This window comes from Anastrepha obliqua, chromosome 1 (genome assembly GCF_027943255.1).
Source record: "Anastrepha obliqua isolate idAnaObli1 chromosome 1, idAnaObli1_1.0, whole genome shotgun sequence".
Lineage (NCBI taxonomy): Eukaryota > Metazoa > Arthropoda > Insecta > Diptera > Tephritidae > Anastrepha > Anastrepha obliqua.
In genome coordinates this window covers 163,551,391-163,564,425 of record NC_072892.1, presented here as the reverse complement: position 1 = coordinate 163,564,425, position 13,035 = coordinate 163,551,391, and the positions used below count along the sequence as shown (strand labels likewise).

Here is a 13,035-nt window from a genome sequence, read left to right as displayed (position 1 = left end):
CGCTAAACACAGCTTCGAGTTGAGAAATTGAATGGTGAGGAGTCAAAATGACTTTCTAAGTCCTCCATTTATTGTACTGGAGCCCAAGGGTTTTCGAAATCGTATATGAAGAAATTGAGCTCCATCTTTTCTGCGTTTTCCTGAGAAATAATTTGTGTACTTCCCCTTTAACAACTGTCAGAGAGATGCCGATGACCGGGTAGGAGGTCTCTGAGGTCAATTCAGTCCTTTTCCTGGCAAGCTCATCAGCAATTTCATTTTTCTCTATGTTCCTATGTCCTGGAACCCAGATCAGCGAAATGTTACCTGCACACCTAAGAGATTTGAACTCCCCCTCACAGGAGTTTACTAGTTTCGTTCTGCACCATGGCGTCGTCAGAGCCTTGATCGCGGCTTAACTATCGGGGAAAATTTTAATATCTCCCTGGATCCTTAAGCATTCTGCATGCCTGCAGGATCACAAAGACTTCTGCCTAAAATATACTAGCAGTATTCGGAGAATTCGGCAATTTAAAGAAAATATGTAGATAAATTGGCTGATTTAGAGAAAACCCCTGCTCCGACTCCCGATTCCATCTAGAAACCGTCAGTGATGATAGAGCTGCAAGAGGTGCTAGCTTCCTTGCAGATTTTCCCTACGATCCAATCCTGCCTTTCTGGAGTTGTCTAAAACAAAATTTGTTATGATGATTTCCCAAAGTCATACGTTTGTATAATATTTTGTCACAGCCAACTTCTTAATCGGATTAGAGACAATTTTTTCGAAGTTACAGGTTCCGGCACTCGAAGTGTAACCAATTAAAAAAGCCATAAATTTAGTAAGGAAAATTACTTTTATTCAATTCAAAGCACAAAATGTGTGAAAATAATACAAAATTAAGAATTAATTTACTTTTGCTCGATATGACCACCTTTTGCCTTGAGAATGGCCTTGAGACGGTCCAGAAACGAATCGCAAACTGCCCGAATGTGACTTGCAGGTATTTTGGCCCTTTGTGAGACGGTGCCGAGTCCTGTTGAAACGTCCATGGTCTACCATTGAAATGTTTGTGTCAGTCCACGGCTTTAAAGCCACAATAGCATTGAGCAAAAAAACTATTTGTTGCGGAGAAAAAGTCTCGGGCATTTACTTGCAAGTACAGGTTTCGAAGAATGACTAGTTGTCAATCGGCAGATATGTTACTTAATTTTTTCTCAAATTCGTTAACCCTGACATACCAATGCACATATTATAAATATTTAAGTATAATAATCAAACTTTTTATGCCGATTTCAGCTCCTAAAATATAAAATTATAAACTTCTGTGAATAAAAACAGTGCGTGTAGCGTAGTACACATAACAGAAGTGAAACTTTCAAGGCAGACAAAGAATGAGGGAGAGACCCGAGAGAGAATGAGAGAGAGAGAGAGAGAGAAAGAATTTATATGTAAATGAATTCACAACATTTGCAGAGAATACAAATAGACAAAATTTACAAAAAACCGAGAAGGGTCGACCGGTGTAGGTAAACGCCGGATACAAACCTCTCCATTCTCGCTCGTCCATTGACGCCTAAGAAGTTGCACTTCAAAAATTAAAAGGTAAAATAAAAATGCCTGACAAATCGTGTGTAATATGCAGAACAACTTTGAACCACGAAATCGGGATGTACAAGGTGGCACAAAATTAATCGCAAGATTTATAATTTGTGCAAATGGCGTCGTACGTCAATCAGATTTGACACTTGACACTTGTGAACTAGACAGCTGCTGTATACCAACAGACAAGCAATGGGGCGTGTAAAGATCAATGTAAAGATTTCCATCCACCTTGCACTTGCAGTTCCCAGTGGTGCTTTTCAAAAAAGGAGGTGGGCAAAAGCTTATGCAAGCAAAATCAAGCTCCATAACCTTATAACTTTGTGCAGTCTTTATATATAAATAAATACATACCTTGTTGATGAAATGGATTGAGTTCAAGAAGACCAGTTAGACTTCGTCATAAAAAATATATGAAACATGCAACACCAAATACCTTTAATTGAGGAAATGAAAGAAAAAAAATTATGAAATGTTGAATTAATTTTCGTATTAAGATTTTGAACAAGAAACTTAAAAGTAAAAATAAAGAACTATTATTAAATAAAAATAATAATAATTATGACTTAAAAGCTTAGGTACATTTTTATTGGGTCACAAAATCGCGATGATCATTTACGGGTTAAGGTAATGTAAACAAGATTTTGATAAATTTGCTTTGGCTTAAGTCTGCCGTCAGTACTTAACACTCATAGTTTCATTAAGATGTCCAATGAGACATGAGAAACAATCTATTTTGAGTTAGATGATTTTGTGGAGTGCCCACTAATGTGATATAATCATCAACCACTTATCGTTTGATCAACTCAACAGTATGACTATGTAACGCATGTGTATCAGATCTAGACATAATATAATATTAAATTCAATTCCCTTAAATTGAATACTTTTACAAATTAGCCACTTACATACTAATAAAAACAAGCACAGACTTAGCTTTATTGAATTTTATGTATGTATTTTGTATCAACATTTAAGCATTCATAAGTATGAATTACACTCGTATGTATGTATGTATGCAAGCGAGCATGCATATATTGGAATGCCGTTCGTAAGTTACAAATGTGTGTCAGCAAAAGGAAAAAATAAAGCGAAAGAGAAACAATAACAGTAAATAAATAAATGTAAAACTGCTGGGCAATCGAAAGCTGTAACGCGTAAACAATACAATTCAATTGGCGAGTCACGTGACTAGCACTTCCATATCAGTGAATACAAGTATGTGTAAGTATAAGTATATCTATATACATAAATGGCTATGTGTGTATGCATGAACCAAAACTGATCGATTACAAGGTTTGATCGTTCGAAGCAAAAATGTGAGAGTAGTTGTGAGCTGCTGCGTCAAAGGGGAATTATGCACAACTTTGGAGAGAATACAGAACATGTGCAATGATGAGAGATTAGCAGGTTTGCTATTTAGCTGTATTGAAAAAGAACATTGTTAGGGGAACTTTCGCTGCCACGTCTCTTGTGAACTCGGCAGCCGAATTCTACACTATCATTTAACATGTATTCACACACTCGTCCAATCAATCGTTGTTTAGACGGCAACGAAGTGTTATTGGTTAATTTTTTTCGTATATCACTAATGCAATATGAGTTTTCGAGCCGAATAATGATCTGGGAGAGCTCACCTTTGAAATCTTTTCAACATGGAAGATGTGGCTATTATCAGATCGTTAAAAGGTTCTCAGCGATTTCGAAGGAATCAGGTGATTTGATGATGGAGGATAGGAGATGTGACAATGGTTTGGTTACGACAGAGATTGGGAAACATTGAGAATATAATAGAATAGAATAGAATAGAATAGAATAGAATAGAATAGAATAGAATAGAATAGAATAGAATAGAATAGAATAGAATAGAATAGAATAGAATAGAATAGAATAGAATAGAATAGAATAGAATAGAATAGAATAGAATAGAATAGAATAGAATAGAATAGAATAGAATAGAATAGAATAGAATAGAATAGAATAGAATAGAATAGAATAGAATAGAATAGAATAGAATAGAATAGAATAGAATAGAATAGAATAGAATAGAATAGAATAGAATAGAATAGAATAGAATAGAATAGAATAGAATAGAATAGAATAGAATAGAATAGAATAGAATAGAATAGAATAGAATAGAATAGAATAGAATAGAATAGAATAGAATAGAATAGAATAGAATAGAATAGAATAGAATAGAATAGAATAGAATAGAATAGAATAGAATAGAATAGAATAGAATAGAATAGAATAGAATAGAATAGAATAGAATAGAATAGAATAGAATAGAATAGAATAGAATAGAATAGAATAGAATAGAATAGAATAGAATAGAATAGAATAGAATAGAATAGAATAGAATAGAATAGAATAGAATAGAATAGAATAGAATAGAATAGAATAGAATAGAATAGAATAGAATAGAATAGAATAGAATAGAATAGAATAGAATAGAATAGAATAGAATAGAATAGAATAGAATAGAATAGAATAGAATAGAATAGAATACAATAGAAGCGAATAGAAGAATACGAAGATGAATTAGAAAAATATAATATTTAAAAATAAAATAGTGTAAACAGAACAATTTTAAAATATTTTATAATAAATTTAAGCATACAAATGAAAATCACAATCATTTCCAATTTATTGAAAATCAACCGAATTCGCTGTGTACTGGTAAATGATGTGGTGGCGATAATCTACACCCTATGACTTTGTGGCAGCCGCCTTAGCTAAATGGGTTGGTGTGTGACTACCATTCGAAAGTGCCCAGGTGCGAATCTCCGGTCATGAATCATCAAAAAAGGTTTTTCTAAATGCGATTGACCCTCGGCAGGCAATCGATGACTTTCGAGTGTATTTTGTCATGGAAAATCTCCTTATAAAAACCATCTGCGGGATGGATATCTTCCTTCCACCCTCAAGGGAAGAGTGGGAATGGGACGACGTAAGACCGGACGAGTCCATCTATGTATACCAAGATGGCTCATCTACATTCTACATTTACATTTTCACTGATAGCCAGGCAGCGATAAAATCCCTCACAAAGCAGTCGCCAACCTCCAAGGTAGCCGTGAAATACCGCACATCTCTTAACGAGATGACTGAGTCATTGCATCTAAAGGTAACATGGGTTCCTGGCCATTGCGACTTTGAGGGGAACTGCAGAGCCGATGTTCTAGCGATACTCGGCCCCAAATTGACACAGACAATAACATAGGCATATCCTTACAAACATCTAAGCTACTTATCTTTGAGGAAATCGGTAAGACCAGCGAATGAAAGATGGCGTAATGAAACCAGTTTCAGGTGGTTATGGTCGAATCTCAATGCTGAAAGCATAGAATCTCTGCTAAGCTAAAATAAGTTTAGCACACTGATTTCTCTATAATAGGTAAATACACCCAGAGGATGGGCGTGCAAACACATGACTTCTGCAGAAACTGTCTAGATGGGGAAGAGGAAACGATTATCTCGCACCTTTTGCGCCATTGTACTGCTCTATCCAGACGTAGATTTAATATTTTAAGTTGATAATTTTTTAATGAATTGGACGATCTTAGTTCTATAGAAATCAGCGATATTCTAAAATTTGTTAAAAACTCACACTGGTTTTAGGAGAGATAGGGATAAGTTCTCCATGCGGTATCTCAGCGGGATATGAGTCTGAGTGTTTGCCACAGAATAACCGCTTCAACCTAACCTAAGACGCCGTTTGCAAAAATTATAAATATTCTTATAGGGTGATTCATTTTGCGCCACCTTGTAGTATGAGGAGTAAGAGTTATTAGCCAGTGCCTACTGAAATCGTTAGCTCGGCACTACTCACTTGTACTAGAGGGGTAGCGAATACTCCCTCTCACATTTATATGGTATGGGTTAGGGCATACAACCCATATATGCTCTTATGTGCATACATATTTACGTATCAGAAGCAATTAAAAATATTTCAAATGTATTATAAAAAGTGTTATTTATTTTAGAATGCACTACAAAAATGTACTTTAACACTCACTTCAAGAGCTTCTAGCGAGTAATCCCAGAGGCTTTGTACAAGCACCTACACTCATATGCATTCATGTGCCCACATATGTATCTACAAACAAGTGTGCGTGTGTTTATGCAAATACTCGAATTTTCCATTAATCGGTGCCATTAACGATGTGAGTGGACACTCTCTGCAGTCGTGCATACATGCACACATACATATGTATATACATGCATATCATACCTTTACACATGCATGAGAAAATAAAAATAAAATTAATTTTCCGCTTATATAAACACAAGTGGTGTATATTGAACTTTCAATTGCCACAAAAGCTAAGCAATGCATTTCTAGAGTGATTCATAAATGAGTAATAATTTATAGTTTTTTATGTATGCATGCAAAATTTGCAGGCATATGTTTAAAAAAGCAAAGGAGGTAACACTTCTACATGACTATTTTTCCTCTTGTATTACATAAATATTTAGACATAAACTGTTAAATGAATAACTCTGTGGCGATAGACGGCGAAGGGCCTGCAACTCTGTTTGTTTGTGTGTTGAATTTAATTAAAAAGTTGTAAATAGAATTGAAAAGTAGTCGCACTTAATTGATGTTCAATTGTGACGGGAACGGCGGGAAAACTGGTGCGAAAGTAGAAGCGTAGAAAACTGGACTATAAATCAATAAAAAAATCATAGATTGCATTTAATCAACATTTCCACTCAATAAACATGACATTACTTAGGTATACATGAAAGCGATCGCAGAACAATCATATTTTGCTATGTATGTATGTATGTAGGCAATTCATTTCCTTATAAGAAACTTAGAATCTATCTTCAGGTTACTTTACTAAATACTGCACTTTGTAGGGGCAAACATTTTGGCCTTCCTTAACGGTATATAAAGCCGTTTTGTTATTTGTTATTTTTTGTCTCACTTGCCTTGGAAACTAGATTCAAAGCTGCTAAAGGTATTAGGAAAGAATTCACCGAAAACGCCGTAACAGAAGAATTCATTGAATACTTTACTGGATTAAATCCTCGGCACCTTTGACTATGAAAATGTCCAAACTGTTCCCGAAAAATGTTAAAATTTAATTTGTTTCCATTTTAGTTTGTTTGCTTCCGTGTTTGACGATATGACGCAAGTGAGGGGAAAGAGAAAATACCCTGTGAGGGGTACAAGTTTGTTCAACGTACCTTTCGATAAGCTGATAGGTGCACAAAATGGAGTGCTCTTGCTGTTATAGAACTAGACAGCTGATCATTATAGGTGGAATGTTGTTGTTATTGTTGTTGTTGAAGTGGTTAAGTATTTCTGTTGAAATAATCATAATTAGATAAGAATGATATATACCAGGTTTGCTCGTTAGGTATGGTGAAAAAAAATTTTAAGGGGAAACTTTGGGATTCTACGTCATTCGCTTTGTGTTTTACAAAATTTAGCTTTAGATTAGTGAAACACAAGCTCAAAGCCGAATTACGGTCTGCTAGTTAGTATACCTCTAAAAATCTTTTCACCATGCTAATTAGCGACTAACCCCATTTTAGTACCGTTGCTCTCGTTTGATGTCATTGTTTTTGTTTGATTTTAATTTTTGTTTGACACAGATCCATTCTGGAGAGCCAAGAAGGCAGCAAACGCTTACCGAAAGAGCGAAGTCTTACTCTAGCTAGACACCTGTACATTCGTATAAGTAGTGGAAAATATTTTCTTTCCCCCACTCCGCCTGACGGCTTCTGCAGATGGGATTGAAAAAAAGGCTAAGTCTGGCTGCATGACCCCCTACCTTCCAATGACCAGTAAGCGTTGCAGTGATACGTGAGATATTTGGGCGAGAGCATCCTAACAGGTAATTCGTTCTCTGGATGTTGTACGACGGCTATGTTTTTCTTGTTGTTGTGCATGTATGTAGTAAATTGCTTCCACCTTCTTTCGGCTAAAGCATAGTAGTGTGAGGCAATGGGTGTTTTTATTGCGTTGAATGGGGTAGCAACTGCCACCGTCACCTCTGTTATGTTTAGTGCTGAACTGTCTATATTCCTATGACCGGGAACCCATATCAGAGTAATTTTAGTAATTTGAAGTCAATGACCAAGCAATTCTAGTTGCTCACTTGGATGAAATGGAATTGGAATCTTGCAACCTTGATAGCTTTTTGACTGCCTGAAAAGATAACCGCCCTTGTACCAATTTCTTTGTAGGGTTTTAATGAGTTGCGTGGTTCTCTGATTGCTACCCAGTTCTGCTTGGCACACGCTGGCATAGTCAGGAAGTCGAATTGATTGGGATAATTTGAACGGCTCTGAATGGAGGTCAGCTCCCAAACCACAGTTCATCTTAGAACTAAACCGCCAGTATACATTGCGATGTCGAATCTACCAGTCACCTTCCCTTTCCTCCATTCGGCTCTGGGTGAAAAACGTACGAACGGTGGAATAATAAAAGCCATTGTGTATCGGTGGCTATTTGAAGAAAGTTTGATCACTTTTATTTTTTTTAATTTCTTTTAACAATTTTTAGTCAGAAGCGTTGTACAATTGCACATAAAATATAAAACAATATGCAATTGTAAAAAAAAGAGGTTGTCTGTAAAGTCGGTTTACTGACGATAGTTTAACGTGACAACGTCATAAGAAAATACTGATGGAATGGTTGCATTTTTCAAAACAAAATTTTAATTTTATTTGTTTGATAGATATTTTGCATGGATATGGAGAAGGAGGTAAATGGAATCGCAATGGAATAGGTCAAGTTACATTTACACAAACGTGAAAAATGACGAAACTTTTATCAAATTCATGAAAGATATGTTCAATTTCGATTGTGCATCAGACGTTAATAAGTCAACAACACTAACAGGCACCATCATCGATTTGCCTTTTTCAAGACTTTAAAAACAAGACTTTCTTTAAACTCGAAACACTCCCTTTCATTTCCTACTTTTTCTATCATCGTCCTATTCTCAACAGAGAAATGGTTCATTACCATGCACACAGGAAGAAGGCATATGCAAATACAAATATGTGAATTTAGGTATATACATATGCGCATATACATACATATATATGCTCACTCAAGTAGGACAGAGCCAGATGTCGAACGTTGCCGAATGCGGGGGCCGATTGTGCTCTTTGGCGTTCGTTCCGCGCTCTCGCTTGCAGTTCAAGCACATTAGCTTACATTTGCTTGCGTACGGAATAGATTCGTATATTTGATATGTCCATATGACTTGTATGCATCTTTACATATAGATTTGTTCTTTTTGAAAATTGCGCGAAATTGTATATGTATATGCATGTTTATATACATATATTAGTATACAACATATCTTATAAGGTATATGGTAAATATTATATTACCATACATTTTTTCCTTCATATATAATAAAAACATTAATAATAATAACATTAAAACAACAGGTATTATTAACCAACTTGGTTTTATTTTAAATTCTTCAAGTAAATCAAATTAATAATAATCAATAAGAAGGCATATTCAAATACAAATACGTGAATTTATATATGTACATATGCGCATATCCATACATATATACGCTCACTTAAGTAGGAGAGAGCAAGATGTCGAACGTTGCCGTTCGTTTGCTTTGTTCGTTCCGCGCTTTCGCTTGCAGTTCAAGCAAGGTAACGACCAAGAATGATAGAAAGAAGATTGCGCCCATCAAGAGTGCGTGACGTCACGTTTGCCGAGTTGTGCAGTGTTGCCAACCATTTGCTCTTCACAATAAATTTAATGCTTTTTTATACCCAAAATATACCAATAAGCAAAAATTTTTAAGTTTCGTGTTTGTTTCTTTTTTTTAATTTAAAGCTACCGAAACTTTAAGTTAAAAACAAACTATGTTATTAGACAAAAAAAAGGTTAAAAAAGGTCACTCTGAGAAGATTTTAGTGCTAATGAAAATTTTTTTACTCTTATAAAATTTGATAATTTGAAAGTGCAAATTTAATTTTTGGCTCCATTTAAGGTTATGCAAGAATATTAAATGTCCCTCTCTCAACTCTTCTTAAGATTGAAAACCTTTCTACACATTTTAAAAAGCCTTTGAATTTATTGAATGCGAATTAAAACCATAGAGGTGTAATCGTTTCTTCCGGTCATCAATCCTTAGTGAGACATAGGACATTAAGAGTTGTATTCATTGTAAAAATAAGCAACAAAATACCAGAAAATACTAAAGAAACCATACTGACATTTTTACAAAAAGAGTACCTTATCTAGTTACATAACCTCAAATTTAGCAAAAAAGTCGTTCCCTTAACAAAAGAGTCTCGCTTAACAAAAAAACCTCATAAATTAAATTCTACATAAGCATAACACATTTATTTAAAAAAAAAACGCACATTTTAAAGACAATTTGTCACGCATACAAAGTTCTTTAAGTGATTCAATAAAAATTTGTAGGGCTATTTTCTTTGAATGGGCATTTTAGTGCGTTTTTATACCCAAAGCTACGCAACACTGCAGTAGCGAGAGAGAGATTTGACTGCCGAAAGCAGAAGAACACCAACAACACCTGCAATCGCGGGCAATGCCACCAGATGTTAAAAAAAAAGTAAAGCTAAATAAAACTGGCTGAATTATTTAAATAATTATTAAAAAATGTATATTTTACAAAATTATAAACACTGCATTTTATTAGAACAGCTAGAAAAATGTCATGAAGAAAGAACTAAAACTCCGAGACAAAATAACAAAAAAAAAATGCTAAATCAAGTTACGGAAATGGTAATCTGGCCATACTGGAGCTAAAATCACGTAACTAGTTATCAAATTCGCTTAGAGCAAAGTAACGGGACCACGATAGGCGCCATCTCATTATTCTCTCCATCGTGGGTAACGACCATGAGCAAGATAGCGAAGATTGAGCAAGATAACGACGCATTTTTTCGCGCGTGCAGCCGGCTAAATCGAATTATAAGACGTTATCACGTCAAAATTATACCAATAAGCAATTTTCATTTGATAAAATTATTCACATACAAATAATTTTACCTTTCAAGGCGATTCAGCCTTCTAACAATGTGATGAGAATATAATATGAAATAAATATAATTAAAAACATACTAAAATTTACACAGTTTATTATAATATTTCACATAGTCAGTGGCTCCATTGACTGTTCTGAACCACTTGGTTTTAATATGCCTCGCAAAGCTCTTCATGCTCAAAGTCTATTTTATCTCCATGTGCTAATAGCCAATTATCTTTCCCGTGCACCTATAGCCAGAGCACTTTTGGAGAATAATAAAATCTCCAAAAAAAGAAAAAAAATAATAAATATTCGCTTATCATCTCAGAGGTCTATTTAAATCTTCCATTGACACTTGTTAGTTTACATTGCCCTTTTACGGGAGATGTTATTAACATTTATATTAGCAGTAAATAATTTGCATACCTCTAGTCTGTATGACACATGCAATGAAGGACTTAAGCCTACATACAGCAGCATATTTTCTTATCTCCCAGAAGGTATGCAGTAATTGAAAAATTTGTTGATAGGTATAGTTTTTTTCGGAATAAATATTTATTCATAAATTTACAAAAATTTGATTATTTTACTATTTTTCATGAATGAATAAAAACAACCAAAAAGAAGACATGACAAAAATCTACATAGAGTTGAATTAGCTTAAAAAAACTAATTTATTCATTTTAAAACTAGATTTTTTGAATTCTTTTATCATTCTCTGCTTGAAGGCGTCATGTCATTGATCCAACTCATTGGGTAAGCTCTTTCCGAGTTATTTGGTTATGCCTTCATCAACTCCTTAGCGATTTTGCGTCCGCTACTACACTTTCTTGAATTTTTCTCGGTAAAAGCTCCCAAAAATGCCTTATCGAATTTCAATTTGGACTTTGCGGCGGTGTATTTAGTTATCTGGGCGCATATTATGAGGCATTATTTGATAATTAGCGCAGTATGCTTAGGGTCTTTCTCGTGTTGGAAAACCCTACCTTGCCTAAAACCCAACATTTTTGCTGATGACCTAAAATGTTGTTCCAACATGTTTTTATATTTATATCGGCCCATAGTATCTTGAATAAACGTCATCTTTCCAACGCTAGATGCAGCTACAGCTTCCCAAAGCGTTGCGCTACCACCGCCTTGCTTGACAGAAGGTATCAAAGTTTTCATTTTTATATCCACATTTCTTCTCCTTCACATTTTAGCCGGGCAATCGTATTCTTCTTAGCTTCACAGTCCGTGGTGAATCATAGCTTCGTAAACAAATTTTTCTCCACTTTATTCTATCCATGACTTCAGCTCTCCAATTGTGTACATTCATTTCCTTAACATCTGATTCGACATCATCTAACTATTTCTTTCGTGGGCACCCTCTTTTTCTTTCTCCAATGGGATGCACAGTACGTGCCCAATCCATCTAATTCGTTGGGCTTTGATAAAACGTATTACAGTTGGTCTTTCAAGAATTTCTTCGATTTCATTGTTGTAGCGATGGCAACCACTTCCAAATATATTGAACTTCGATTCGTCAGTAAATAAAACTTTAGATCAGAAATCCACTCACTTGTTAATAAGAACCCGTGCAAACTCAAGCAGGCGACGGTTTTTTTCTTGAAATCAGAGGCTTTTTACGTGGTGTTCTGCTGAAATATCCGCTGCCATTAAGATATCTCTTTTTCCGAATGTCTCCATGATGTGTTGATCCCATTTCGGAGCACAAATTTTTGGATTTTCTTCGATTTTCCTTAAAATAGAGCTTATACCTCTTCTGAACAGCTCCTTTGGGCGGCCGGTTCGCTTTTTATTTATGTAGGAATTCATACGAATTATCAAATGTATGTATGTATGTAATAGCAACAACGATTTATCAACTGATAGGTTCGAATAATGGTACTTTACAGCTACTTTTTCAATGTTTGCTTTGCTTGACTGGTGCAAAGGCGGGTGGATGTATGTATGTAGACTTCAGCCGTTCGGAGGCAGCGTAAAACTGCAGGGCCCTCCATATGTGGGGAACATCAAGAAGCATACCACAAATAGGGGAAGGAGCTCGGCCCAACACCCAGAGAAGGGTGTAAGCGTCAATTATATATATATATTATATATATATATTATATATATATAATATATAAAGGGTGTTCCAAAAGACTGGCCTAGATATTGTTTTAAAATAAAATATGTAAAAATTTAGAGTTTTCAGAGTTTACTATTTTTGGTCTGCCAGTCATTTTTCTATTCTCGACAGAATCAGTTTCTTGAAAATTTTTCACCAACCTTTGAATTTTCGACTCATTCGCACGATTATTTTCATCAAAAAAATCACAAATTTTGATCTATGTTGTTCCTAAAGATTGACCATTTTATAATAATTTAAATACCCTTGGGTATTTCTGTTTATTTCTATATTTGTATGGGAGTTTCTATTTTTAAAATGTAATTATTTGTTTAGTAAACTAAATTCGCTTTGCT

The 13,035-nt window shown here is 34.8% G+C and overlaps 1 protein-coding gene across 1 annotated transcript in view; it reads right to left on the bottom strand.

Moving 5' to 3' along the window:
* LOC129239559 (sodium-independent sulfate anion transporter) overlaps positions 1-2,005 on the bottom strand; it is a 67,204-nt gene extending 65,199 nt beyond the window's left edge. Inside the window, exon 1 of the mRNA XM_054875156.1 lies at positions 1,934-2,005. The gene's annotated coding sequence lies outside the window, so the exon portion shown is untranslated. The remainder of the gene's footprint in view (positions 1-1,933) is intronic.
* Between the last annotated feature and the right edge of the window lie 11,030 nt (positions 2,006-13,035).